This window comes from Molothrus aeneus, chromosome 1 (assembly GCF_037042795.1).
Source record: "Molothrus aeneus isolate 106 chromosome 1, BPBGC_Maene_1.0, whole genome shotgun sequence".
NCBI classification, from domain to species: Eukaryota; Metazoa; Chordata; class Aves; order Passeriformes; family Icteridae; genus Molothrus; species Molothrus aeneus.
In genome coordinates, this window is record NC_089646.1 from 42094779 (window position 1) to 42117599 (window position 22821).

At 38.0% G+C, this 22821-nt stretch overlaps 1 long non-coding RNA gene across 2 annotated transcripts; it reads left to right on the forward strand.

The window, feature by feature from the left end:
• Nucleotides 1–9199: 9199 nt before the first annotated feature.
• Nucleotides 9200–22538, forward strand: LOC136560051 (uncharacterized). Of its 2 annotated transcripts, none has more exons than XR_010784077.1 (4): nucleotides 9200–10478; nucleotides 11734–11836; nucleotides 12945–13007; nucleotides 21420–22538. It is a non-coding gene; the product is annotated as an uncharacterized lncRNA (long non-coding RNA). The 2 variants fall into 2 exon arrangements; XR_010784078.1 differs by having other exon boundaries at nucleotides 21789–22538.
• The last annotated feature ends 283 nt before the right edge of the window (nucleotides 22539–22821 follow it).

The window sequence follows — 22821 nt, forward strand, 5'->3', positions numbered from 1 at the left end:
TGGCTTTCTGTTGCTTTGCAACCCAAACTACAGACGTTCCTTTCACATGTTTGTTGTTTCGATAGGGATCAGCTGTTGTAAGGTATAGGTTACCATTCATGAAAGTGTATTTAGTGTATTTCTTTCAGGTACTTCAGGTATAAAATAAATGAAACAACGGTAGCCATATGCTGAATTGGAAGTATCTGTCACAGCAGATAGACTTATTGATCAGAAATATTTTGTCATGGACAGAATGTAGGTGCAGAAGACTTGCAAAGTTTTGATGTTGATGCATTATCCTGTAAACAGGGGCCACTGAATAGAGGAGTGCTGCTGAAAAGCTGCCAAGAAAAAACCTTTCTGCACCACCGTGCAAGGTCTCCTTATGGCCTGCTGTAAACTGCCTTCACCTGTTATCTCTGGTTTTCATCACTGTTGGATCAACTGACTTAAATCACAGAAATACTGAAAAATTGATTACTGAAATGGCTGAATAACTCTGCTGATTTAATGAGCTGATTCAGCTTGTGGGGAGTGTTTGACAAGTGGCAGAGCCAATATAAAGGGTGGGGAACAGAAAAGACCAGAGAGTAAGGGGAAAAGAAGGGTAAAGTTTGAATTTGGAAAGAGTGGCATGGGAATGCTTTTTCAGTGACAATAAACAGATCAGCTCAGCTGCAGGTTGAGTTCATATTCTAAGAGAAAAGGGAAAACACACAAAGAGCCCCAATGGATTCTGGAATGCATTTCCTAACAGAAGCAACTTCACAGAGTACAAACTTCAGCCACCTACTTCAAGCAAAAGGGATAACATTGCTTTTAATATAATATGAGAAATAGATTGCTGTTTATCTCGGTGTGTGGATTTTAGATTTTTTGTGAAACTTTACTTAAAAGGGGAAAATCACTGAAATCTGATTAATTAGCTTTAAACACCTCACTTAGAGGCACTGAAAGTAAGGAGAGTTTTAAATTACTTCATGTTGCTTGTTATTTTAAATTATGTTCCTTATCATATTGTTCATATGTAAACTATATTCAATTGAGATATATAAATAATATAACCCCAGGACTTTTTTGAAATTAGAATGTAAATGACAGATGACAGAAGTAATATCTAAATATGTGAAAGTAGTAGAAAATAAAAGGCTACAAGGAAGAATGATAAAAGCTTGCTGCTTTGTGCTGAGTTAGGAACATATTGATGTTGAGAAAAGATGGTGCAATTTTCCTGATTTTTTACTGTTATAGAGGCTAATATTGCTATCTGGGGGGAAAAAACCAAACCTGGTAATTTTAAAGCTACCAAGGACTATTCACAGTGAGAGACCGCCTCTTTTCTTTCTCCCTTCTTCTTTCCCCTGCCATCCATTCATTTTGGAATCTTTTTAAGGTGGCTTTCACTGCCTCATCCTCTTGTCATGGAGGATTTTGCTGTGTACCTGTGAAGGGATGTGTATAGTTAAAATTCCCTGAGGACTCACCAGATTGTCACACATGAAGTTTTGATGATGGTTGTGTGATGTGTTCTCTGCCTTTAGCAGAAGGCATCTCACCCCCTCCCATTCTGCCCCCTCTCCATTTTATTTCTGTCTTGGGAACTGCAGAGGAGAAAGTGAAAATGGAAATGCTTGGTCATCATGCTCTCAGGTTAGGTTACAAAAAAATCAGGATGGAAGCAAAAATGTTGAGAGAATCGAGCCTTCATCAACTGCAGTGTGCAGTTAAATTATTCATAGAGTAAGCTGTACAGCATGATAGGAAGAGGAAATTTAGGAAAGCTGTAATGAAGCAACTGTAGAAAAGCAGGGGGAAAAATCAGTAATACATTTTTTCCTTTCTTGCCCTGTGAAATAACTTTGTCTGCACAAATGATCTTGTGAATGTATAGTAAAAACCACTCCATGTAGCATTTTCCAAAATGTGGCTGTGAACAGGAATGGATGTTAATGACGCCTAGCAAACATTAAAGCCTCGTTTTTCTCCTACCTCATCAACCTGTAGCTATTTAGCCAAGGACAATAAATACAAGGCCTCACCTCCTATCAAATTGTAAGTTTTGAAGTTCAAGTTAAGTTTTTGATTTGATACTATGTTATACTCAGTGGCTGTTACACTTGCAGAGATAGGTATGCCTATACAATAGCAAGGTAATGAAGAGACGGGTCCCTCAGCTATGCTGAGAAATCACATTTTTTCAGGTGATGATTGTTACAGCCGTTCTAACTGGAAACAGCACTGCCAACAGCTTAACTACCCACATGCACAAGAGTAAACTGCAGCAGCATCTCACTGGTGAAATAATGTCATTTCCTAATACGGGCGGGCTCTCCATCCCTGTGTGAGCTGCCATGGGGTGATGCTGAAGAGCAGACTCTGGGAGGGAGGGGAGCCAGCTGTGTCAGCCGTGCTGTGCTGACCAAGAGGCACCAACAGGGACACACCTCCTGTGCACAGCTGGCTGCTGATCCCAGGGGTGAAGTCTCAGTTTCTCTCACATTCTGTGCCTTTGCACTTTCCCATGTGTTTTGACTCTGCTGTGCTTGTTCTTAACAGGGGGCTCCTTGTTGTCTGTCTCTCTTCACTTAAAAACTTTTGTCTGACTTAGCAGTGTATGAAATTCAAGACGTGATGGTCCAGCTTCCATGTCTGCATCTATTGTCAGTGGCCAAATACTATAAAATTGGTTGCAAATTTAGAAGGCATTTTTTTCATAAGCCTGTGGAAATGAATTGTTATAGTTCAATTACATTTAAAAGATCCAGTTTGGGCTCTCAGAGAGACTTTTGCCTTTAAGGCAAAACTGGCTTCTTAGTGATGTTGACCTTGTTGTTGAAATCAAAATTATAGAGGTCACCCTGCTCAATACATGCTTGTAGTTTGCTGTGCAAAAAGCTTCCCTTTGAAAAGGCAGCAATGAAGAAGCAGAATACATAAAATTTCCAAAAAGATGTTTTGTTGCCTTTGGCTGCAATATATTCAAAAATATAAAACTAAGTCTTTAAAAGGGAAAGGTGATTTGTCATTATTTGCTGATTGGAATTTGTGTGCAGTTAATATTCAGAAAGCATTCATGGAGTTGGTTATGATTTTTGAAAGTGGCTTTTTCATAGTATTAACTGCCAGTCATCTAAAACTTAATCTTGAAAGTGTATCACTGATCTTGTTTACAACATTCAAGATATTCTGTGAAGAAATGAAAAAAATACTGTATGACTTACCTGAATAGTTGCAATAGCACAATTTGCAAACAGATTACTTCAGCACAAAGTTAATATTTCAATCTGTATGCTGAAATTTGTTAATATAAACTGTATAGACAATACTTAAGAATAAAAAACATGTCTCAGGAGCCTTACTGGGATTAATCCTAAGAAATTCTAGACTCTGACCAGTTTTATGTATCACATTTCTATTTTTCATTTCACCAAGTATAAATCTTGTTATTCATCCAGTTATGGTTTGTGCTGGTTGGTAATAGCAGCTCTGCAGACTGTGCAGCTATAGACCACTTCATTCTAAATTTTCTATGTACTGCACTGTAAATTTTTAAGAATGGTCAGGACTATCTAACTGTGAAGTAGTATATTATGGTCTGCTGAAAACGAAAAAACTGTTGTATTTCACAGATTCAAGAAATGTTTGGTTTCTTGAATGTAAATTTTTTACCAGAGCATCTTAAACATATGTTTAAGTGCACCCTTAAATTTACTTGCAATCAATGGGATTTAAAATGTACTTTACATGTCCCATTGATGATTAAAAATATATGCTTACTATGAATATACAGAAGATAAATAACTATGGAGGGTCTGATCAGCTGAGATCTGAGTGTCCTTGTTTTCCATTGGGAGACCAGGTACGTTCCCTCTCAAGGCACATTCAGCTCTTTCAGGGCCACAAGGTGTAAGTACAATTGTTCCATTGGTTTGAGCAGGTTAATTTCTTCCAAGAGAGAAATGTCTCAGGTTGGTTGGTTTGGTTGGCTGGTTGGTTTGGTTCTTTAATACAATGCTGTTTATTCAGAAAAAATAGATATGGATGAATAATTTTTTCAGATTAATGTAGAGGCAGTCAGCAGCAGGCACTTCCTTGTGTTTTATTTACAATTCTGCTTTTTCAGTGAGTTCTTTACCTCAGGGAGCTGAAAGAGTCTTTCTCAAGTAGCTGGTTTTCTTTATAGTGGCTTTTTGGTTGCCAGATGTCATGGCTACTTGGATAGGCTAACATAAAATAAGGCAGGATCTGTGTTTGTGGTGTGGCAGCTACTTTATGCATGTTATCTCAAGGTATCCATGAAGATTTTTGTGTTTGCTCTGCCTTCAATAGGAATAAGGTAGGATATTTTCCATTTACTGCAAAATGAGAACGATACATGTGATTTCCTCATTTTTTTCCTTTCACAGTCAAGTCTTTGAAGCCCTACAGAGTTCAAATATATATGTACTTTTTTAAACTACTGGATTAGAAATCACAATTTTGACTAAGTGGTATGTTTCATATGTTGGAGGAGGATATTCTTTTCCATATTACTCTTGCTGTGAAAATCTTTAGTGAGGATGATGTCTTTTTCAATAAAATTGCCTGGTAAAATCATCCTCCTCCTCAGAACTGTATAAATGGACGACTTTGGTTAGTATAATCAAGTTATGAATGTATGACTAACCTGTACTGTGCTCTCTGTGAATTGGTAGAAAAACATAGCCCAAACAGAAAATAAGCAAAAATTGATCATATGAGGAACTGCCTTAGAATAGCCTTAAAATGTCTTAGGATATCAAACAGAAAACCAAAAAAAAATTATTAATATGATAAGAAGAGAAATACTGGCAATGAGAGTTGAGAGTTCTCACTTGAAAGAAACCTAAAAGAAATAGTACATTCAGTAAGCAGAATTATGAAGGTTCTTTTGCATGGAAGGCCTGATTGTTTTGGGTTTTTTTGGCTTTTGTTTAAGTCCTGGCGAGATCTGTCCTTATGTTGTATTAAGAGCTGTGATGCACAAAAACAGCGAGCAGAGCTGCCTGCAGAGTGCCAAGAATATGGGTTGTTGAGACACATTTTTAACACATAAGGCAACATTTGAAGAATAGAGAGGGGGATACCATGGCATGAGGGGAGAGCATCAGATCTCAGCACAAGGCATTTGTAGCTGTCCTTGAGATAAACAGAGCAATGGGACAGAGCCATCATGGCCCTTTGCCTGACTGGTTAAAAATAAGCACTGTACACACTTCATATGCATCTCTCCCTTGAATGTGTGGGAGGAGAGAAAAAGCCACACAGGAGCAGATGCTCTGTTCTTGTCCTGTTCATGGCACCCTCCCAGGTTCTTATCCCTGCCCTTCGCTCAGTCATGCCACACTCAAGGGAAAGGCCTGTTTGATTCTTAATCCCTGTAGGATGAGAGCACATCTATGGATTGAGTTGAGGGTTGACTGATTTGTTAATAAATTTATTGGCTCATAATAAAAGAATAAATCTTTCATCTCATGCACCATAAAAACAATTTCTCATTACTTTGGTAAGAATCTTGACAGGATAAAGAAAAAGGATCAAATCTTAATTTGGGGAAGTACTGTTCTATGAAATTGATTCACAGCATGTATACCTGAGTGAGTAAAAGTACCAAAGAAAAGTAAGGAAGTAAAAATTATTGATTTACTCAATGTTACATGTTTCCTAAGAAAATCAGGGTGTTTTTTTTCCCAAAAAAACTTTATAGTTGTCTGGAATTCTGTTTGTCATTGGGGCTTCCTGTGTTTGGTCAATTTTTTTTTGTCTTAATTCTTTGGAAACTGCCCATGCAGCATCTATCTTTAAGATGGAAATTTGCTAACACTGACTGTAGGACTAAAATGAAAGTATTTCAGCTAAGTACTCTGAAGGTTTTGAAATGAATATTGGTTTTTATTAATGCAGTGTTCCATGTTTTGGAAAGAGATCAAGGTCAGTTGAAGCATTTGTCTGGGTCACATCACATTGCATTCAGATTGCATGTGAAATCTCCAGTTGCTTTGTTTTGCCTTTGGACAGGTGCTCAGAAGTTTGGCAGGAATGTTAAGGCCATGTTGGACAGGTGTATTGTGGGGCTGATTCTTCCCTTGACTTGAACTAAATCAAGTGAAACCCCTATTAAGCCAGAAGTATTGCAACAAAGCAAAATGGGCATGAAAGGATAGTCAAACACAGACTGTTTCCTGCAAGCTGTTTCCTCATATTCATTCATTTCTTCACTGTGTGAGGAGCACAGCAGCCAGGTACAGTGGCAATTGGACATTAGGATGGCAGAAAGGGAATGAGGAAGTACCACTGTCCTGCTTCCTCTGCCAAGCAAACACAGATCTTTCTAATTACATAGTCTGATTTGAGATATGTATTACAGATTTTCAAAATATATGTTAGAGTATAAATTACTGTAAGGTAAGCATTGTATAGTTTCATATTGGGGTAAATATATATGGGCTGTATATTCAATTTCAGTAGTATTTTCCTTGCTTTCATAAGACTAAATATGCATACACAGCTATTATATTCAATAACTAAATCTAAATTTCTGCAGAAGGCTACATTTCTTCCTTAAAAAAATCTTCATTTTAAATGTTTTTCTGTGTGTCCTTTCTCTTAATCTACTTTGTCTTTCATAACCCCTTTCTTACTCATCTATAAAACTTGAATGCCCTGCATTCTCCCACCCACCAAGTCACTCTGGACCATTAAGGTCCTGGAGCTTCTGATGTTGTGGCACTTGGGACATGATTTACACGATTTAGTGTTGTCAGTGTTAGGTAAATGGTTGTACTCAGTGATCTTGAGGTCTTTTCCCACCCAAGTGATTCCATGATACTATGTTTCATTCCCTCTGTGATAAAGCTCTTCTTATGGTATCTCCATGTTTTGGAGCCCTTTTATGTCCTCAAATAATTTTCTTTTCTTTTCTTTTCTTTTTTTTTTTTTTTTTTCTTTTTTTTTTTTTTTTTGAGTTTTATGTTGATCTTTGTGCTAGCCTTTCCTTTATGCTTGTGTCAGGATAGAATCCACTGCCTAAGCAATTTCTCTCATTCCCACTCCTAGACCCCTGCCCTTCCTGAATCCAGAAAAGGTGCTGATGTGACAGTGAAGCACTCAGTGAGATAAGTGATAGACTTCCTGAAACTGTGTTCTCTGTGCAGTGTCTGTTAGTAGGAATGACTTGCAGCAACAAATCTGCAGGATGGAGAAGAGCCAGAGAAACCACGAGGAGTGAAAGGTGTCCAGGTTACCTAAGCAAATTGGATTGTAAAGGGGAAAGATTGGAATGTGTGAGAAATTAAGATAGACTGCTCTTAAAAAGTACAGAACCATTGTCAAGTGTTCTGTCAATCCTGATTTCCTACTCTTTTAACTGCATTTCTTCCCTTCTCAGGCATCTCTTAGGGATCTGGTGATGGTGATGTCAGTTATCTGCCACTACTACATTAAGATGCTTCTTCCAAAGTGATAAGTGATGTCATTCTCTTAATAGAATTGTCATTAAGCTTCAGTCATTGTAGTGACGTGCAGGGCTCAGCAGTCCAGCAAAGCCCTTAGTGCAAATGTTGAAAATCTTTTCAGTTTGCATGTCAAAAGTTATCATAGGCTTTGAGATGCATGGAAAAACTGGAGTCTGTTCTATGGAAATTTGGCATTCCAGAAAGGCAAATCAGTACAGAGTCAGTGAGGAGAAAGAGCTTGGTGATCCATGGGATGGGAAGTGTACAATGGGAAACTAGTAGTGTAATTACACTACACAGTGAAGTATAAGTATATAAATAATTGATCTAACCACCACTAAACTGTTTCCAGAAGTGGATTAGTGCAGCCACCTTAGTTTGGCTCTGAATACATGCTGAGGAAGACTGGCTGTCTCAATGACAGGGCACATTGGCCTTAAAGGAATGTGCTAACCTATCTGCACAGCTCTTGGGATCAGGCCTTGTGGGTGTGGAATGTCTGCAGTGTCTCTGCTCTGACAGGCCTGGTGTCACAGCCAGCTGGGACCTCTTCACATTGCATACCATGGTAGGAGAGATGTGTGTGCTGTGAAAGCACTTGCCTCAATGAGCCAAGCTAAATGAGTATTAACAGATGATATAATTTCCTTCTCTGAATGTACCATCACAGAGGTAAAGCTCTCTTGAAGCCAAGGAACTGTGTTAGTAGAAGAGCATAAGTCATCAACTGACTAGGAATACACTGAGTCTAAAAATCAAAACAGAATTTTCACATTGAGACTGCCATCTGATAGAGTAGTTACTAAAGCGACTTTGGTCAGTTTCTGAAATAAATGAAGTGATACAACTACAGGTGTAAGAGTTGAGTACTTGCAGTGGTTTAGGAGTTCCCTTCTAGTCCTATGTTTCTATGTCTCACAATTCTGTTCAAGTATTAGAGTCAACAATGCATCCCACTATTGGCTCATCTGGGAAGAGCTGGGTCCTAATTATAACCTTGTGGAGTAATATCCCTGCTCTTATATTTCATGTATCTCTTATCTACATATATTTCAACTATATTTCAGTTAACACAGTTGAGATGTGAAAGCAGTGGTTTGTCTGGTAGCCAGAATATATAACCTTAAAAATGTGTAGGGAATTAGACTGCTTCAGTTGGACAGTTAATGACGGAATTTTGTTTTATTGTGATTCTTTTTAAGTAGCAGTGATGGAAACAGAGAGCTCCTGGCCAAATTTCTTGTAACAATATGCTAAACAATATACATAATGATTTCAGTCATTCTAGTCATGAGGACCTGAGAACTGCTGAATTCAGCCAGATGAGAAGTTTACCTAACCTAGTATGTAGATACTTATGGAAAAAATGTCCAGAGGCAGTCATGCTTGCAGTGATTTTTCCATCATTCTCTTCAGGCCTTCAGTGACTAGGAGTCTCTTTTGTTTAACAGTTACTGCTGACCTACTGAATAGAACTGCTGAATCAATGAAGTCATGCTTTTTCTGGTCCATGTACAGTTTATGCTTCACAATATGTAATGAAAGTAAGCTTAGTTTATTATTGAAAAAAAAAGCATGCCTTCCAATATTTATATTGGGAAAACCGGTGTATTACTATTAATAGGTCACCTTTTGAATAAAGTTCATTACTTGATACATTGCTCTCATATTCTTCTCTAGATGTTTTTCTAATTCTATCATGATGTTTTTGATAATGGAATGACTAAAGCTCCAAATTATTCATAAAGTGTTGGGGGCCTGAGTGTTTACAGGGCAGGTTTTTCATGTTTTTCTGTTAATTTTTAAATAATAAATTATGTTCATTTAAAAATAATTAAAAAGGTATGTTTGTTCCTTTAAGCACCAGATATTTTCAGATTTCTTTCCTGGTGATACTAACACCCCATATATATACATATATGTGTATTTTCTCTTCCCTTCTTGATGTGCATTGCACTTAATGACACTGAATAGCCTCTGGCATTTTATCACTCATTCAGTATTGAACCACCTCCAAAGCTTTTCATAGCTAGTCCTAGATTTCCTCAGCCTAATAGTTTTGTGTCATCTGACTTTTTTTCCTTTGTCTAATTATGTGTGTTCTTTTTCACAGTGTTTATGAATATATTGAAGGCCCACATCTGCCAGCTGAGCCTAAGTCAGTGAATCCTGAAAAAGAGTACAAGCAATATAAAATATGACCTATAAAAATAATTCAGCCCTTTTTCTTCTCACTAAAATGAATTTTACTATTTTAGTTTTATTATTTATTACATAAGTAGATGCATTTTTAATTTGTTTTCACAATGCAGATCTGCTTTTCAAAGCACATGTAGGATAATGGAAATAGAAGACGAGAAATTCACTGCTTTCTGGTAATTTAAATATCACACATGTTGACATTAATGACTAACATTTTTATTTCATATTTCACTGTATGGGATTCTGGCACATACTGACAATTTAAGGGTGATTGTCGGGAAAGAACTATATAAAAGGAACTGTTCTTTTTATTTTTTGAATGTTAGCATGTAAAGGTTGTCTTTGACTGTCTTCAATCTCCTATTGGCTTAATCCACTATACTTACTTATTAAGCTATGAATACCTGCAAATCCTTTAAAGGATTAACTGTATCTGCCTGCTAAGCTTTCTGAGGCAGTTAAAAATAACTGCAGGCTGATTCTACTGACACACTAAAAATTGGACCTGCTCTACATTTTATGTTGTATTTGCTGCTGCTTTGACAAATGTGATACAGTCTGGAGGTACTTAAACCTTCTGTGAAGTTAGGTTGACCAAGTGCTCTCAATACCCCAGTTCTGACTAGCAGCTGTTTTCCCTTACAGCCCAAAGAGGATCAGCATTTGCTTTGTCTCATGAAAAATGCCAGTGACCAAGAACATACAAGCTGGACAAAGAAATTCAGCTTAATATAAATTCATGAAATAAAGGTGTCCTTCTCTGAAGATAAGGCTTTGCTTTATACAAGTGGTCTGCAATGCAAATGCAGTCCTTCCTGTTTGGTATGTTTTTTTCTAGCTGTACTAATTGACTTCAGAAGATGTGTCTCTTTTCCACATTTACAAAACTGGTATATTCTAATACAGTATAAGCATGTGTGCTGGATGCTGCTAGATATTGTTAGTAAGGCAGCCAAATATATAGTATATCCATCATTATATCCATAAATGGAAGCCTTACAGGGGATGCACAGTTTCTCTCAATGGTCTGGAGAGTGCAGGAGACAGCAGCACATTAAAATGTGTATTGACTACCTCCATTCCTGCTGGCTGTCAAGGAAGAAGAGTTGGACTCTTTATATATATATATATATACCATCTTTATATATTGCACTTTATTGCATTTTATAGTGCAATATATAAAATGGAAACTTTGAGACAAGACTTAGCACTTTCCATAGTCTTTTGCCAGGTATTTTCTCTTGGAAGTCTTGTACAGAAATTTATGGCTGCAAAATGATACCATAAATGTTGGTGTTTTCTTGCTGTCAAAGGACAGAATGGGACAGTGATTCTCTGCTACAGTGATTTCTACCTTCATTAACAGATTGTTTAGCTTCCTGCACAAAAAAAAAGCAGTTCAAGTGCATATAAAGCTGAAACTGGTTCTCACACTTTATAAGAGCTGAAGGAATGTAACATGGCATAAAGTTATTTTCCCCACAAGTCATAGGCATCTGGCTAATTAATACTTAGCTGAGTGCATGAAACCTGCATTTGTTTAAAGCTGAAGGGGGAATTGAGTTGAAAACCAAATTCAGTCAGATGTAGGTACTCACAAGGGACAACTCTGTCAGCATTCCTTATAGTGAACTCCTGACTGTAAAACAATATATGAATATAGAATAATATGAACTTGAGTTGGGCTTGCCAGCCACCCTGTGTAAAGCACTGACACAGGTGCAAAAGGAACATTGAATCCATCTGTGTGGATTCAGCCTTCAGTCCCCAAAAGTATGGCTGCTAGAATTCTTTAGCTTAGCTAGTTGAAGAGCTAAGTAGTTAGTAGTTGTTGATTAATTACTTTATTATTATGCTATTTGACAGTAAGAGAACTGTAGGTTTTCCTGCTCTTCTAAGTACATAAGCAAACTGCACAACCCAAGCTGAAGGTTCTAGCACAGACACAATAAGCATTATAACTCTATTAGCATTAATATGTGCTAATTTATGTCTAAAATACATATTAAAAATTGTGCTAAGACAACTTCATACTGAGCTATATTGGGAAATCACATTATGTTTTTTCTATTTCTAGCTAAGGGAAGTCAACAAAACCTTGTGAGAGTTACATTTTACCCCCTTGTTCCAGTCAGTGTCTGCCTGCCTGTGGCCGTGCTCTGCCTGAGGAAGCACCATGGGTAAGCAGATACATTGCTTGTGGTACTTCAGTGTTTCTTAGAGCTAATTGCAGAATTTCTGCAGTGCCCTGTATTGCACTACTCAAGCAACAGATGACACAGACATACCAGCTAGATTGTATGGTTCTATTTGTTTGAATACTATTTTTTTCTCATTAGGCATATATTCCTTAATGTTTGGTTTTATCTGAACTTCACCACAAACTGTCAAGTTAAATTTTACTCAACATGTATTTTTGGAGGCAGAAAATGGACTTGTACAAAATGCACTTCCTAACATAAACTATTTAGTATTTTCTTGTGAAGAGAAGGTAGCATTCTTATGTTTTAAAAGAGAAATCTTGTGGAACCCAAGCTTGTCAAATTTTTGCCAGAAACTTGCTGGTTGCATGCCAGCTCTCTACCCATGCACTTGGCAGGTGGCCCAGCCTTCCAAGAGCTGCAGCTGCCTCTGCGGCAGGGCTGGCAGCACTTGCAGGGCTGCAGTCCCTGAGCAGGTGTCCACATGGACTCCCTCCCAAAGGGTCCCTGGCACCCTGGCTTGAGGGGCTGTGCCTCCTGCTAAGGAACTTCCAGGCCTGGAAATGTTTTATCTTGTGCCAGCTTTTGGGAACCCACATTCTTTACTTTAAGAAATTGTTTCATAAGTGGACATCCTATTTCTGTTACTAAGGAAGGTCTTGTACCTGAAAGCAGGGATGGATGCCTTTAATACATCACTTTGTAGCAGTCCTGCTTCTGAGGAAGGTTCACGAAGAAATGACACAAAATGCAGCAGCATGTCTAGAGGAATGTTGCTTTTTAAGTTGGAATTTGGCTTCTGACATTAGCATTAGGTTTTGTTGAGGTTTTGTGCTTTCCTTTTATCTTAACAGACATTTCCCCCCACCCCCCCAAATACTATCTAATCTTATTTGAGATTCAATCAGACATCAGCAATATCTTGTGGACTAATATGCAATTTTTAAATGAGTTAAATATTCATGGTAGTTGATACAACCTTGGTATTAGTAATCTATTATGAAAGAACTGTAAGAATAAATAGAAGCTGATAAGCTTTATGCTGGTGTGTACATGGTTGTTAGTATTTTTTATTCTATCTTTTTAGGGCTGAGAAAAGTACAATTGAAGAGCATGGAGCATTCTGACATGTATAACTCTTTGTATCAAAGTAAGTGCCAACTCAGGTTAATAATAATAATAAAATTATTAATTTTAAAATAATAATTTTAATAATAAAATAATAAATAATAATAAAAGTGCACAAAACAATTTTTCTTCCTTTTCCTCATTATTGTTTAATATTTTGCTGCATTTTGAATAGCTTGATAGAAAACTTATCTTTCCTAATGGAGCTCTATTCCAAAAATAAATCAATTCCACAATAGGAGGGTTGGAGAAGAATTATTTTTTCTGTTCCAGCTATTGTTTGTAGATTGCTACTAGATGTCATGTAAATAAATCAATCAATCTCAACTTTATTGAACCCAAATAATGATCTTGAAAGACACATGTGAATGGAATGAAGCAGCTGTGATACATCAAATATTTTATAGACTGTTGTCTAGAGATGATACCTTTTTTATGACTGCCCTCAAGGAAATGTAGTGAAGAATTTTCAATTAACATAACACAGAAGAGCATAAGAAAGTCTTGTAATTAATTTGGCAAATAGAAACAGTGATGCAATAGAAGATGATATTCTGATAAAATTTCTCCAGCTTTGTAACTTTTTCAGCAAAATTGCTTTGTGATTTTACTTCAGACTTTGCCCCACTAAAGGCAGTTAGTCTATTCCTGAAGTTCCCAGTGGGGTAGAGTAACAGTTTCAGAGTCTAGGTGGACATTATTTTGGCTTATACAATGTTATCTCACAGTGCAAGAGATGAAGGAATAAACACTGCCTTATTTAGGGAACCAATGGCCTGTCAAAATCAGTACAAAAGTACAAAAAAAAAAATTCCTCTCCTGTTTCTCAGCTAGTACAATATATTGGAGTGGAGGTTAATCTTGTTGTGCATTTTTCAGATGCTTCCAAATAGCTGCACAAAATGACACCAAGCTCAATTGATTTGCCCCTGTGCTACTGCAGTTTTATGTATATTGAAAGCATGGGGGGGGGTCTGTTAATAATAAAATTAGAATGACATAGAAATAAGTGTACATTCTCTTTCTTGCTGATGTGATGACAAGTAGTTTCTCTGATTTTATTCCTCTCTTGCATTAGCCAATATAAAAATTTTGCCAACATGTTTTTCACAACACTTACAGATTACCAATAACTGCCTAACTCCATTTCTGCTTACAAACTTAGTAACAACATGCTTACATAAAGTAGACTATGATGGTCACATCTTCAGCTGCATCCTGGCATAGCTCCAACTGCATAGCTGTTGACTTCATGAGGATTTGGATACAAACTTAAAGTTAAGCCCATGCTTAACTGCTTTGTCAATCTGTCTCTCTCTCCCCCTCTCCTCCTGCTGTTACTATCATATAACATCTATGAAATTTAGCTCGTGCTGACATGAATGAATGTTCAGTATTTCTATACACTCCTTGTACACAGAGCTGTGGTTGATTTACTCTTGTTTCAAGCCTGAAGAACAGACTGCATCCACTGTGACTTCCAGAGTGCTGTGATCATGTGTGTGTGTTTATCTGTTTTCTAAGGTCACCTGTGGGCCTCTCATCCAACCAAAACTTCTGTGAGAAGGGAGACTGCATTTCAGAATAAAACCTTCTCTGGGATTCAGTGCCAAAATTCATGCTTTTTGTAGCAGTTGTAAATTAAGTCCTTTTTTGTTTTTTGGTTTAAATAATGTAGAGGTATCAATAGATTCATAAACATTTTTTCATTGTATTTAAAAACATTTACAGCAAAATACTGCATCAGTAATAGTAGCAAAGATTTAGGAAGTGAGTTGTATAACTACTATTATATATAATCTCCCATACAAAACAGAAGTTATTATACAAAGGAAAGTATAATAAAATTATGACTGTAGGCAGTGGCTTTCATGAAGAGTGTAAGTTTTTCAAATACTTAATAAACGAAGAGATTTTATAGAAATGTAAGCTTGTGTTTATGTGATTTACGTGCATTCTTCCCAAAACAGCATTCAGCTACAATAAGGTTTAGTTGGGCATGTATACATGACCACATTAATGAATGTGATATTTGATTGTCTAGAGAGTTGTGGATATATTTAAACAAAAGGTTTTATGTTGCTTTAATTATTGTAATAAATCAGAGCTAAGTGACAATATTGTCATAAATTAGAGGGAGAAAAATATTTTAAGCACACATTTCCTAAATTTTATCTCCTAAAAATTGGATAGCATTTCTGTGTATCTCTTCATAGTTTGGTATTTGCTAGATGTACTGTTGTTTCCCCTGGCATATCTGTTCTGTAAGGCAAGGGACAACAGAATCAAGAAATAAACATCTGACCATGTCACAAATCCAATTAACTCTGACAAGGGCTAGTAAAGTCAAGTGAATAACAAAGCACTGCTGTCTGGAAGCAGCTTTGCAGGCAGTAGGACACCAGCTGGATGAAGCAAAAGTACTTCAGGCAGCCGAATTTTCTGCCTCCACTAAGACCATCTTATACCCCGGTGAGGTCACAGTGCTGTAGCATTTTCAAGTGTCACATCTCATCTCTTCACTGTTCCTAAGCGGCAGGGAGGAGGAGGAGGGAAGCATTCCCTTCACAGAATGTAAAATATGTGCTAATGTCATTACAAGGTAATGCAGCGAAGCAGAAACTGCAGCAACCATTGCACAGCCTCTCCTCAGCCACCACTACAGTGTTGGGTTATGATAGAAACCTCCAAGAGATTTCAGTGCAGCAATCCTTGGGCAGAAATCGTGGTGGTTTTCTAATCCCAAGGCCTGTGCATGTTCAAAGTTGCTTTCCTTTTTCTAGCTCTTGCTGGATGTAGCTAACCAATGTCCCATTTAATGGGACTGAATGATTAAATGATTGCTTCACCGGTCTGCTGCATTCATCCATGCTTATGAGTCTTGAGACTCAGAAATGTGGGGGGATTTCTCATCTGGAGTATAGCAGTGTCAATCCAGAGACATTCCTTTGGCAAAGTTATTTTGGGTTTATCTTGAGAGGACAATCCACTCCCTGCCCATCTGACTGGAAACTGAAATTCTTCAGTGCTTGTTTCCAGATAGAAAGGAAATACGTGCTCCATTTACATTATCTGCGTAACCCAAACAACACAATGTTACCCTTGGAATCTTTTCTTGCTCTAACCTATTTCTCTGTCATGCAGTGTCCTTAAGTGAAATGCTTTCCATTTACACTGTAGTAATGGAAGGAATCTTAGACCTATATACAATACTCAGTATTTTTACTGATAATTGTCAACATTATTGGCAGCTCCTATTTTCTAGTAGCCAGAAGAGTCAAATATATAGTTTGTCAGCTTTAACATGGGTTATAAAACTGAAACAAACAGATATCCTCAGCTTTGAGATGAAGGAAGGAATATTTCTTAGGAAACAACATGAGAATTGGGGTTAGCTCATGACTCACAGCTAGTTTGCATCTGAAATTTCCCAGCACTTTTCTAATAGTCCTATTAAACTGAAATTAAAATTATATTAACTTCAGCAAAATTTTCCAAAGGGAGATTTATTTAGTTCAGAATGGGATTTCTGGGTTCTAGAAACCAGAAACATATACACACAATGACTCAGTGATTAGGTTATTAAATTACTGGATTTAGAGCAGGAAACTGAAACTGTTTCCCCTCTTCTAATTCCACATGTTTCTATGCACAGCATCTTTTGAATCTTCCCCCTCCCCCTGCCCCCCCTGCCAACTTTAAAGAAATACTTATTAATCTTGGAGTTGGTCCCAATTTTCCTGATACTAAGAAATTAACACGGGGTGAGATGGGTAAATTGAAGTGTCAGGATGGTCTCTGAAATCAGAAAAAGGAGCAAGGAAACAAGGAAAGAATAAAAATATGCAGGATTGCTTCTACAGACAACTAAAATTTAAACATATCATCATGCTTGTACTTTTTTTTAAGTGCATTGAAACTTGATCTTCTTGCTACAACTTTGGACACAAATAGAATTCAGCAAATGGAGATATGCTGTAGGAGCAGCACAGGCATATGCTGACATACGATTACCATATGTCAGTCCACAGTGATTCTCGAGCTCCTGAGACATGTTTTGTTCTTTAAATAGTTTTCCATCTTTTTAACATTTTGAAGCACATAGACTATTTTCAATATGCTTTTTTCCTCCTTCCTTTGAAGCCACATGCATTTACAACTGACTTAGATTAGGCAGGAAGGACAGATAGAAAGAAGCTAAAATAGCTTTAAGAAATTACTACTGCAGTCGAGTATATTTGGAAATTCAAGAGTCAACATGAACTATTAAAATAAAATAAAGTCTACAATAATCTTTATAAATAAAGAAAACATATGGGTTAGGATTTTTGTCCTGCATTCATCCAGGATCACATGCAGTATTTTGTTCTGAGATGTAACACAGCAAGTTAAAATTTAATTTAAAAACCAACAAAACCCCCTTTGTATTTAATCATGTATCATTAAAACCTGAGTTTTTGACTTGAACTGGAGACTGAGTCAGAACCTCACAGACTCACACAGAGAACATAGTAGCTGCCAACAGGCTATTTCCTGTTGCTTTTCACAGCAAACAAAAAAGGGATATTTCAGTATGATCTGCAGATGTGCAGCATGATGACATTTAGATGCAAGTTTTACAGAGGCCTACAATTTTAGGCAAATAATATATAAAATTCCCTCCTATTTCTTACAAAAACAACTCCATCACTAAAGAATTAAGATCTTTCAACAAATTGTGTGACAGTCTTAAGTTTCTAAGCTCCTAAAAGATTTGGAGGAAAAAATACTTAAAATTTACTCAAATGCCTGTGAGAGCTTAAAAAAAGGAAGAATAATGAGAACATACATAAAAATTCTACTGCACACTGGTAAGGTAGAAAAACTGTACTGAACATATTTTTTGGCTTTTGCAACATCTCATATAGGCTTGATCAGCAAAATAATTTGTTTCTTTAGTGAAAAAAAATGCTTTATACTTCTCAAGAGAGAAATAATTATTTCTGAATGTCTGGAGAAATACTGAGAATAATAACTACCATAAACAAGTCATTAGTAAGAATTTACCTTTTCAGTGCCTGGAGACATAATATAATTTCCTAATAAGCTCCAGCCTCCTAGCTGTTGCAAACCAAAGACATCCTAGAGCTTCCTACTAAGTGTGCATATCAGCTTGGGCCAGCACAGGAAGAATTCTTAAGGCTGGGCTGAAAGAACCAATGTTTCCTCAAAGCCTCTGATTCATCACAGGTACATTTGCTTTCTAGTTCTGTGTCTTAAAAAGGGTCAAACTCTGCAATGTTGAAGGGCATAAAGTAGTGCTTGACACATTGGACATAAACACATATATCACACAGACATCCTCCTGTTAGGAAAAAATCAATTCCTGCTTGCACTAAAAGGCACTGATGTAATCACAAAATGTTTTAGAGAGTTTTTACTCCTAACTGGGTAACACTGGAAATTTTGTCCCTCTGCAAGTTATGGATTGGGTCTTAGCAAACTTTTGTTGAAATAAAGGTACTCCAGTCAATTTGAGAGTTGAACTGGAAACCAAAGTCCTGTAAGTTTTGTGCTAGCCTCCTCTACAGGAAGGTAAACAACCCCAAAAGAATGGTGATATGTGAATAGTTCTCCCACAACCTCTTTGTTTGCCAAAGTAATTGTAATTGAGTAGGCAGATTTCTTCTGGATGATACCAGAAGAGAAAAATGAAGAAGGTTGTATAAAACTGTATTTTGTTTCTTATCTTTGGGAAACCTTACATGGCACAGTTTGGATGATGTCTGGACTTAAACCCATTACCAGAAAAAGATAATGATGCTGTTGTGAGAGCCAAATGAAGAGACAATACATAATAGCATATACAAGGAAAATCAGAGGAGATCTTGAATGAGCAAAGAGGATGTACATGATGGAGTTATTTACCAGGTACTATAATATGAAGAAAAGCAAAGCACCTCTTCTCAAAAGGGAATTACAGAAATTAATTGAGGATATTGTGGCATCATTCCTTTAAATGCCTTATGCTCCACAGTTCCCTGTTTCTCAGTGGCCCCCCCTTGCTCTCAGAAGTTTTGCACCCACTTTTTCTCTTTCCACATCCCCAACATCCTGTCTAAGTTTGTCTCCTAGGCCCAGCATCCCTATCTGGCTGTGAACAAAGCTGTCACAGTGGTAAACACTGTCAGAAAGATTTCCTGTCTCCTTTTTTTGTATATGAAAGCAAGGGGTAAGAAGGGTGTACTCAAGGTGTTTTCCTGGCACTGCTACAGTGCCTGGAGGGCAAAGGCTATTCCTCCTCCCCTGCACTGCCAAGCAATCCATGTTCCAGCACCAGAGGGAAGAGCAAGATATGAAACAAGCAAAACAGTGACACTCAGAACCTGGAGGAGTGAGAAAAGAGGGCTTCCTTCTGCCTGTAGAGTTTTTATGTACATGGTGGAGACTGGTGTGAAACATATTACAGGAGACAGGTGAGAGGGGAACTTGGTGCTTCTTAGAGGTCCCATGGTCAAGGATGTTTTGTGAGAGCATTTTTTCAGGGAGTTTCAAAATAGATGTGCTGTATTGGGCCAATTCCCACCAGATGCAGAATAACTTCTGTGTGAGAATATACTGGAGCTGTGAGGAACCTTAGCCCCTGCAGTTTACAGCTGTCAATCTGCTCCTGCTGCTCTGAATGACTTGCTAAAGTAAGCACAGCCTCTGCTGGTTTATCACCGAGCGCTGACAAACAACTATGTGCAATATGCAATAATTTTCCAGGAAAATATATTCCATAGCATTCTGAAAGTAAAAACACTGTATCTAAATGAGATTCACAGCAGCACGTTTTATTGACTTTGAGAGACAGATTCAGAAAAAGAGGATTACCAAGCTGAGACTAATAGCTACATTCAACATACTTACACTAGTTTACATTGTAAACAAGAATTCCACAGACCCAGCAGAAAGGGATGTGGGGGTGTTTGTTGGCTGACATCCAGATGAACATGAGCCAGCAGTGTTCCCAGGTGGCCAAGAAGGCCAGTGGCATCCTGGCCTGTAAAAGAATTAGTGTGGCCAGCAGGACCAGACCAGAGCACCTCAGGTTCTGTGTTTAGTCTTTGCCCCCTCACTGCAAGAAAGACATCGAGGTACTGGAGCGTGTCCGGAGAAAGGCAACAAAGCTTATGAAGGGTCTGGAGCAAAAGTGCTATGAGGAGCAGATTAAGAAGCTGGGAGTGTTTAGCCTGGAGAAGAGAAGGCTCAGGCAGGACCTTATTGCTTTCTACAATCCCCTGAAAGGAGGGTGTAGCCAGGTGGAGGTCAGCCTCTTCTCCCAGGCCCAGTGACAGGGCAAGAGAAAATGGCCTCAAGCTGCACCAGTGGAGGTTCAAGTTGGACATTGGGAAGAATTTTGTCACTGAAAGGGTTGTCAAGCGTTGGTACAACCTGTTGCTCCTTGTGCTGGAGTCACCATCCCTGGAAGTGTTCAAGAAATGACTGGATGTGGCACTAAGTGCTATGGATTACTTACATGGTGGTGTTTGGCCACAGGTTGATCGTGAATGTCTTTTCTAACCTTAATGACTCTTTCTTAATGATCATTCCATATTTAAACATGCCTTGTTTTATTGGACAGTGCCACCTAGGGGGGTAATGGCTTTTAAACTAGAGTGGCAAAGGAGAGGGAGCTTTAATAATAACATAGAAAGAATTTCTTCTATTAAATTCTCTTTCAGAATATACTAGGCAGACAAAGTGCTGCTGAGATTTTCATACTGTGGAATCTGGCAAAAACCTGTAATTTTCACAGGTCCCTTTGGAGCTGCCCATACTCTTTTCTCTCTTCCATAGTGAGAGAAATCTCTTCTGGCAGTGATTGGGGATGCCACAAATCCCGATTTTCTCCTCTGCTTGGCAGGTCTTGCTGGTATGATCAGTGGAGAGGTTATCTACATCTCATTACAGCTGTAAGGCTGGCTAGGAGATTGCTGTATTGCTGTGTTTGGGTTTCCAAGGACTTGAAAGAGAGCCTTGAAAAGTTTGCTTTTTGGGGCCAAAAGCAGAGAGAAAACCCAGGTCCACTTCTACTTAATCTAGTCTGCTAAAGGAAGGTAGTGTACAAGGCAGGAATGAGATACTGAGACTACTGTGTCTGAGAGCAGATAGGTTTTATCCTGACACTTCCCCCACTGTCCTTGAAATTACAAGTTACAATTGGCTCCTTTGGACTTCTAACAATTTAACCTAGAAATGGACAAAAGAAACTTAGAAAAAATGCCCATCTCTGTATCATGTTTATTTTCTTCAGAATTAGATTTGTTTTAAAAGCCTGAATTGTGGTAATTTCTTTCCTGAAAAGACAAAATTCCAGGACAGGTAATGTTTTAGGAGTGGGTGTTTTTTTTCCCATACACTTTTTTTATTCTCACAAATGGTATTTGATTTTATTCTGTATCTTCCACAGCAGATGGCGTGCCTGCCTCCCTGAGACCAGAGATCCCAAGCAGCATGCAAATGATACAAGAAACTCGTATAACATAGAAACAATAGTATAATATAAGAAACAATTATGCAAGGAACCTGCTCCTCTTTCCTTACAGGAAAGTAGTGACACTACCACAATATTTTTGAAGGAAAAATGTCAACATTTTTGATTGCATGACTGCGTGTTTGAATTGTAATAAAGGGCAGGTCTCTTTCTTTCCTTCAGTAACCTCCACACACATAAGCAACTGAGTATTAATAAGAAGAGATTTTATTTAAGTTCCTTTTAAAAATAATCCATTCTAAAAAAAAAGGCCAGCTGATAAAAATTGCTTTGTCTGCCCTCTAGAAATGGAAAAAGAGAAATTATTTTGGAACTACAAGCCACAGACATGGCAAAAAGATGATGGAAGTTATACCAAAGCTTGTTGTAAGTACCTCTCAGGTAAACAAGTCCTGTGGTAAAATTATGGCATGATGGATTGTCTCAGGCTGGGGGTGTGTATTCTGTTGCCATCTGTTAGAGGTGGGGCAGTTATCTACTGTTAATTGGGCCACCTGTCAAAACCAGCTAGGGCAGTTTTCTTTATCTCTTCCACAACCAACCCTCCCTCCAGGAGATGTCTGCTGTTAATGGGCCATTGAGTCTCACTGCATGACTGATAAAATTACATCATCCCATTGGGAGATGCTCCGCCCAGGAGGAGGAGCCAAGCATTCCTACTTGGATATAATCTAAGATCTGGAACACCACAAGCAGCTTTTCCCCCAGTAGTTTCCCAGAGGAAGACCAGGTCCATCTACACCACCACTGGACTGTCAGAGGAAAACTACACCCTTTTACAGGATCACTGCTTCAGCAGAACCACGCCTGTGGTTCTGGATATAATCTTGAGAATTGGAACACCACAAGCAGCCTTTGCAAGCAACCAGAACCTCCTGTGCAGGAGGGCTGCAGCCACCATTTAATGGGACTGCTACCAACACCCTGACCAACAGGGTGCCAGGTCATATTCTGACTCTGACAGTGGTTTTTTTTGTACTATTGCATTTGTATTTTTAATTTTCCTAGTAAAGAAATGTTATTCCTATTCTCATATCTTTGCCTGAGAGCCCCTTAATTTAATATTATAATAATTTGGAGGGATGGAGTTTACATTTTCCATTTCAAAGGAGGCTCTTGCCTTCCTTAGCAGGAGCTTTTCAAGCCAAGACATGGATAAAGCAAACTCTTACTGTCCTCTAGATGCCATGATGTGGAAGAGGAGCAGCTGGATACCAGGGCTGCCACACTTGAAGCTAAATAGGTTTTGACATGATCTTTAAAGAAAAGCTACAGTACGGCATGGCAAATTCACCACAGTGCCCATCCTGATGTGACA